Source organism: Aquarana catesbeiana, linkage group LG08 (assembly GCF_042186555.1).
Source record: "Aquarana catesbeiana isolate 2022-GZ linkage group LG08, ASM4218655v1, whole genome shotgun sequence".
Lineage (NCBI taxonomy): Eukaryota > Metazoa > Chordata > Amphibia > Anura > Ranidae > Aquarana > Aquarana catesbeiana.
The window spans coordinates 53,103,181-53,109,180 of record NC_133331.1 but is presented as its reverse complement, the minus strand read 5'-3'; the positions used below and the strand labels follow the sequence as shown (position 1 = coordinate 53,109,180).

Genomic DNA, 6,000 nt, shown 5'->3' with positions numbered 1-6,000 from the left:
AGCTGTCATTGATGTTAAGGGGGGCAATACACGGTATTAAGAACTGGGGTATGTAAACTTTTGATCAGGATCATTTGGGTAGTTTCTGTTGCCATTATGATTTAAAAAGAGTAAACACAGTTGATTGATAATAAATGGCTTCAGCCAAACACTAACCATGAGTGAAAATAGTTTTTGTGTTATTCATATTCTCTGAAAAATGGGCAAGAAATCATAAATTCTGTCAGGGTATGTAAACTTATGAGCAACACTGTAAACTAGTTTATAACACACTGAGGGGAGCCTACATGAAAGGAGGTTTTGCAGCTGAAGCTAAGGCGTGTATACGTACGTACATATACATGCTAATGTAATCTTAACACCACATGCCTGACTCAGGGGTCCTGCGCGTCCCCCAAATGTTACACTCTCTTGTTTGTGATGTGATCATGTTTCAATAAACAGTTTGGACTCAACCTGAAGATCAATGGTGTGCTGGCAAATATCTACACTGTGTCACCCCCAACAAAGGGTACGGACAGCGAGTAGCTGCAGTTTGGGTGGATGCTTGGGAATTAAGGCTGCCCTGATTAGTGGATATTTACATTTTCTACCTCCCAATACTTCTTGTACCTACTCTATCCTTGTGAGGGGGTGAAATGCGTATAGGAAGAGTGGTTCCTAGGTTGGAGATCGCATGTATGTAGCCATTTTATGATATATGGAATAAAGCATTAAGATAAGTTTATGATTAAGTGCTACCCTCATTCTAAATTGCTTCTTTGGTGTTTTTTTTTGTTTTGTTTTTTTGTGGGGGGAGGCTACTTTTGGTTAAAAAAAAAAAAAAAAAAAACCTTCCTTGCAGTGTCTCATAGCTGCCAGGTACTGCCCTGAGCGACTGTCTTCTGGCTCAATGAAGGTTAACGGCAGCCACCTATATTCTTAATGCTTTATTCCATGCACCATATAAAAGCTACATACATGTTGTCTCCAGCCAAAGAACCACATTTTCTATATGCATTTCACCCCTAACGGGCTTGCTCACAAGGGTAGAGTAGTACAGGAAGTAGTGGGAGGTAGAAAATATAAATATCCACTAATAACACTCTAAGGACATGCCTGTAGGTTAATTGGTTCCTGTCTAAATTGGCCCTAGTATGTATGAATGTGAGTTAGGGACCTTAGATTGTAAACTCCTTGAGGGCAGGGACTGATGTGAATGTAATATGCATAAATACAGTATGTAAAGCGCTGTGTAAATTGATGACGCTATAGAAGTACCTGAAATTAATACATTTGGGCAGCCATAATTTCTAAGCGTCCATCCCAGCTAAAGCTACTCTCTGTCCATACCCCCTGTTGGGGGTGAAATGCATATAAGGAATGTGATTCTTTGGCTGGAGACATGGATGTAGCCATTTTATGGTGTATAAAATAAAGACTTAAGCTGGCCATACACCTATAGATTATCTGCAGATTTTCTATGGTTAGATGGAAAAAGTGCAACAGATTTCTCCATGTTCCCTAAACTTTGTGGATGGAGGAATCTCCCACTTTTTCCATCTAACCATAGAAAATCTTCAGATAATCTATAGGTGTATGGCCAGTTTTAGGATGAGTTTGACTGAGTATGACCCTCCCTTTTTTTTCATTCTCATTTTGGAGCAGAGATAATCTATAGGAGCCTGAACCTAATGGACTGTGAACATTAGGAGGTGAAGGTTTGGCGCGGTGCTGTGGATATTTTTTTTTTAATCAGTTGTTTATAATACGCAGTGCAAAATCAATTGTTTATAATACGTAGTGCACAGAGCAGTCTAATAGCTGCGCAAACTGGCGCTATATAAATCCTATATAATGATAATCTTAAATAATATATTAATTAAAATCCTATATATTATAATAATCCTATAATAATAAAATCCTATATATTATAATAATCTTATAATAATAAAATCCTATATATTATAATAATCTTATAATAATAAAATCCGATATATTATAATAATCTTATAATAATAAAATCCTATATAATAATAGTTGTGCTTTTAGTTTAAATCTACTTTAACAAATATTGATGAGATGATTGGACACTGATCATGTTTACATGTACGTAAGTAAGGAATGTCCGGCTTTGGATTTTCTTTTATCTCGGCTTGTAATGTTTAATGAGCTAGCTGCGTCTGGACGATGACAATAAGTTTTGAAATTCTTTTCTTCCCAGCTGTGTGTGCGGCAGATACCTGACAAGTGTAAACTGATCCGTTCAGTCAGCGCCCTCCCAGCCCTCTCCACCCTCCCCGCCTGTGTTCACACTCGCAGAAGCTTGCTGCGGCAGTGACTAGAGACAATCCTCCAGGTGCTGATCTCCGTCCGCCTTGTCCTCAGCCTGGAGCACACCAAACACCTTGTGGGAACTTGAGGAGCCTCCACAGTGTACCCGGTGAGTGCCGCAATGTGGATGTATCTTATCTCTTCATCTATTAAACTTATGAGCAGCTAGAACCAACCAACTCCTCTATGGGATTCCAGGACGTGTGTGTAGCCGGCTATTAGAGTTCTGCTCCCTTTGGGCTTGTGTAGATTGGTGTCAGAGTCAGAAGCAAGCAAAATGCACCTGCATTAAAGCCAGTTTAGGGTAAAAAAAAATATTGATTAGATACATAGGACTTTTTCTGCTGTCACTCTTCTAAGTGGTCCATCAAGTCTGCCCTCCTTTTAATCATGTTTTAACCTTTTTGTCTGAGTATAGGTCTGCGTTTGCCCTAAGCATGTCTAAATTCACTTACTGTTGACTGATTTGCTACCTCTGCTGGAAGTCTGTTCCAAGCATCAACTACTCTTTTGGTAAAATACTTTCTAAGGTTAGCTTAGAACTTTTCCTCCTGCTAGTTGGAGGACACCTACCTGTATTCTTGAGTTTGGCTTCATATTGACCAAAAAATATCCTCTTGAACCTTATTCAAACCCTTGCTTTTTAAAGGTACGTGAAGTCAAAACTTTTAATATCTAGTTTGGAGGGGTTTTTACCTGATGTACACTCGCAGGCCAATTTATTAGGTACACCTTGCTAGTATCGGGTTGGACCACTTTTGCCTTCGGAACTGCCTTAATTCTTTGTGGCCTACATTCAACAAGGTGTTAGAATCATTCCTCAGACATTTTGCTCCATAGTGACATGATGGCATCATGCAGTTGCTGCTGATTTGTCGGCTGCACATCCATGATGCGAATATCCCATTCCACCACATCCCAAAGGTGCTGTATTGGATTGAGATCTGGTGACTGTGGAGGCCATTGGAGTACAGAGACCTCATTATCAACCACTTAAGGACCGAGCCTCTTTCTGAGATTTGTTTACAAGTTAAAAACAGTTTTTTTTTGCTAGAAAATTACTTAAAACCCCCCAACATTATAAATTTTTTTTCTACACCCTAGAGAATAAAATGGCGGTTGTTGCAATACTTTCTGTCACACCGTATTTGCGCAGCAGTCCTACAAACGCACTTTTTTTGGAAAAAATATACTTTTTTGAATTAAAAAATAAGACACCAGTAAAGTTAGCCCAATTTTTTTTTTTATATTGTGAAAGATAATGTTATGCCGAGTAAATTGATACCCAACAATTCAGGCTTCAAAATTCTGCCCGCTCGTGGAATGGCGACCAACTTTTACCCTTAAAAATCTCCATAGGCGACGTTTAAAAAAATTCTACAGGTTGCATGTTTTGCGTTACAGAGGAGGTCTAGGGCTAGAATTATTGCTCTCGCACTACCGATCGCGGCAATACCTCACATGTGTGGTTTGCATATGCGGGCACTACTTACGTATGCGTTGGCTTCTGCACGCAAACTCCGCAGGACTGGGCACATTAAAAAAAAAAAAATTCTTATTTATTTTACCTTTTTATTTTTTTTATTTTTAAACTGTTCTTTTAAAAAAAAGTCACTTTTATTCCTATTACAAGGAATATAAACATCCCTTGTAATAGAAAAAAAGCATGACAGGACCTCTTAAATATTAGATCTGGGGTCAAAAAGACCTCAGATCTCATATTCACACTAAAATGCAATAAAAAATAAATAAAAAAATGTCATTTGAAAAAAAAAAATTGGCCCTGTAAGAGCTATGGGCAGGGGGCCATCTTCCCCTCACTCGTCTACATACCCAGCCAGCAGAAGGACCCGATCTTAACAGCGGCAGAGGGCACCGGAGCACGGCGGGGGGCCCATCTCCCGCCGCTGATGAAAGTGATCTTGTGGCGAATCCGCTGTAGAGACCACCATTATCGGAAACCAGACCGCCGGCTGAAGAAGAGGCTACCAGGGTTATGGCAGCTAGCTGCTGCCATAATAAAGATACCCCTCTTCAAAGTTAGGACGTATATCGGCATGTGGCGGTCCGAGAGTAGTTATGAAACCAGTGGTGAGATGATTTGATCTTTGTGACATGGTGCATTATCCTGCTGGAAGGAGCCATCAGAAGATGGGACACTGTAGTCCTAAAGGGATGGACATGATCAGCAACAATACTCAGGTAGGCCGTGGTGTTTAAATGATGCTTAATTGGTACTTAGGGGCCCAAAGTGTGCCAAGAAAATATCCCCCACACCATTACACCACCACCAGCCTGAACCGTTGATACAAGGCAGGATGGATCTATTTTAGTACCTTTTAGTATGTCCCTCATTTTTGATATGAGACTAGCAGGCAAAACAAAACGGTTGATCGTTCATCTGATTTTCTCATTGTCTGTACTAGGCTTAAGCTTAAACCTGCTTCCATCCCACTTTATTCTGTCTACCATGTAAAAGGAAGATGTGTATGCTTGCTTACTTCTAAGAGCAATCTGGTCCGGTCACATGATCTTCACAGCAGCCAGCTTCAGTGAAGAGGAGAGACCACCACCGACAACTGCTGCAGAGCCTGGGTGCGGACATCACCCATAGACTTACTATGGGGCATCCGTTGTCGGCTGTCCCTCTCCTACCCTGAAGCCGCCGCTGACAGCTGATCATGTGACTGGACCGCAGTGTTAATTTAGTCGATTAAAATATTTTAGTTGACTAATTTAACACTATTTTAGTTGACTAAAATGGCATTTTAGTCAAAGACTTTGACTAAAACTAAATTGAAAAAATTGAAAATTGAAATCAAAATTATCACTACTCTGCTGGCCATTTTTTTAAATTGGCAACACAATTCCACCCAGAGCCTATATTTATAGCACATTAAAGTTTGAACATGTACAGTGCCTTGAGAGAGTTTTTGTATCCCTTAAAATTTTCCACATTTTGTCATGTTACAACCAAAAATGTAAATGTATTTTATTTTGACTTTATGTGATAGACCAACACAAAGTGGCACATAATTGTGAAGTGAAAGGAAAATGATAAACGGTTTTCAAATTTTTTTACAAATATGTGAAAAGTGTGACGTGCATTTGTATTCAGCCCCTTTACTCTGATACCCCAAACTAAAATCTAGTGGAACCAATTGCCTTCAGAAGTCAATTGGACAGGTCAGGGATAAAGTTGTAGAAAAGTTTAAAGTAGGGTTAGGTTATAAAAAAAATATCTCAAGCTTTGAACATCTCATGGAGCACTGTTCAATCCATCATCCGAAAATGGAATGAGCCGTCCACCTAAATTGACAGGCCCAACAAGGAGAACATTAATCAGAGAAGCAGCCAAGAGACCCATAGTAACTCTGGAGGAGCTGCAGAGATCCACAGCTGAGGTGGGAGAATCTGTCCACAGGACAACTATTAGTCGTGCACTCCACAAATCTGGCCTTTATGGAAGAGTGGCAAGAAAAAAGCTATTGTTGAGAGCCATAAGAAATCCTGTTTGCAGTTTGTGAGAAGCCATGTGGAGGACACAGCAAACATGTGGAAGAAGGTGCTCTGGTCAGATTAGACCTGAATCACCCTGAACACACCATCTCCACTGTGAAACATGGTGGTGGCAGCATTATGTTGTGGGGATGCTTTTCTTCAGCAGGGACAGGGAAACTGATCAGA

General features: G+C 40.0%; 1 protein-coding gene across 3 annotated transcripts in view; it reads left to right on the top strand.

Annotated features, from left to right (window-relative positions):
- Positions 1 to 2,276: 2,276 nt before the first annotated feature.
- Positions 2,277 to 6,000, top strand: part of VWA2 (von Willebrand factor A domain containing 2) — a 95,975-nt gene continuing 92,251 nt past the window's right edge. For all 3 annotated transcript variants that reach the window (XM_073595852.1, XM_073595851.1, XM_073595849.1), the window contains exon 1: positions 2,277 to 2,422. The gene's annotated coding sequence lies outside the window, so the exon portion shown is untranslated. The remainder of the gene's footprint in view (positions 2,423 to 6,000) is intronic.